Source organism: Colobus angolensis, unplaced genomic scaffold (genome assembly GCF_000951035.1).
Source record: "Colobus angolensis palliatus isolate OR3802 unplaced genomic scaffold, Cang.pa_1.0 Scaffold1, whole genome shotgun sequence".
Lineage (NCBI taxonomy): Eukaryota > Metazoa > Chordata > Mammalia > Primates > Cercopithecidae > Colobus > Colobus angolensis.
The window spans coordinates 10,688,240-10,689,700 of record NW_012110918.1 but is presented as its reverse complement, the minus strand read 5'-3'; positions in this window follow the sequence as shown (position 1 = coordinate 10,689,700).

Below are 1,461 nucleotides of genomic sequence, written 5' to 3'. Positions count from 1 at the left end.
GAGCCCGCCTGCAGCTTGCGGAGCCCGGCTCCGCGGGGTGGGGCCGCCCGCCGCCGACCAATCAGGAGGCGTATGCAAAGCTGGAGGAGGAGCCGAGGGCGGGACCCTCGTGGTGTCTTGGTCTGGGAATTGCTAGATCAACCCTTTTTCGTCCTCCTTCCCCCGACGACCGATTCGGTTTATGTCTCATGTCTAAAATTACGTTATTTTAGAAGTTGTTGTCTCTCCTAGATCTCCTGGAAGCAAGAATATTGTCTCTCTTTCACAGCTGGCTACTCACCTCCTAGAACAGGCTGCTCGCCAGTCGGGCGCAGTGCCTCACTCCTGTAATCCCAGCACCTTGGGAGGCCAAGGCGGGCAGATCGCCTGAGGTCAGGTGTTTGAGACTAGCCTGGCCAACATGGCGAAACCCCGTCTCCACTAAAAATACAAAAATTAGCCCGGCATGGTGGCGCATGCCTACTCGGGAGGCTGAGGCAGAAGAATCGCTTGAACCCTGGAGGCAGAGGTTGCAGTGAGCCAAGATAATGCCACTGCACTCCAGCCTGGGCGGCAGAGGGAGACTCTGTCTCAAAAAACAGACAAACAAAAAACAAACAACATGCTGGTCATTGGTACCTTCCATCGACATTCTTTGAATGAATGAATACTAATTTACAGTTGCTTTTGGGAACTTGAGTGTTTAAGTGCCTGTGGCTAGTTTGAGGGTGTGTTACCTGCATTCAAGGTTCTGTTTTCCTTTCCTTGGGACCCATATCTGATATCCAGTTATACCCATTAAAACCATACACATTTGCATCCGTCCAAGCATTCTTTCCTTAGAGGAGTTTTCAGATTCAAGCATTCTTGTAACTCATTTTTATTGGGACCCAGAATGTGCTGGCGCCGTTGAGAATCTCTGAATAATGTTGTGATATATCCAACAAATGACTTGTATCCAGAATATAGAAAGAACACCTGCATATTGATAAGAAAAAGGCATGCAACCCGGTAGAAAAATGGGTAAAAGATTTGACCAGGCAATTCACAAAAGAGGATACACAAATAACTCAATAAACATGCAACAAGGTACTGAACTTCTTTAGCCATCAGAAAAATGCATATTAAAACAACAATGAGGTACCACTACCCAATCACTAGAGTGGCTTTAGAAAAAACAAAACAAAACAGGCTAGGCTCGGTGGTTCATGCCTATAATCCCAGCACTTTGAGGAGGCCGAGGTTGGGAGGATCACTTCAGCCTGGAGTTCAAGACCAGCCTGGGCAACATAGCAAGACCCTATCTCTACAAAAAAATTAAAAAATAAAAATTAGGTGGGCATGGTGACACATGCCTGTAGTCCCAGCTACTTTGGGACGCTGAGGTGGGAGAATTGCTTGAGCCTAGGAGGTTGAGGCTGCAGGGAGCTGTGGTCATGCCACTGCACTCCAGCCTGGGTGACAGAGCAAGACCCTGTCTCA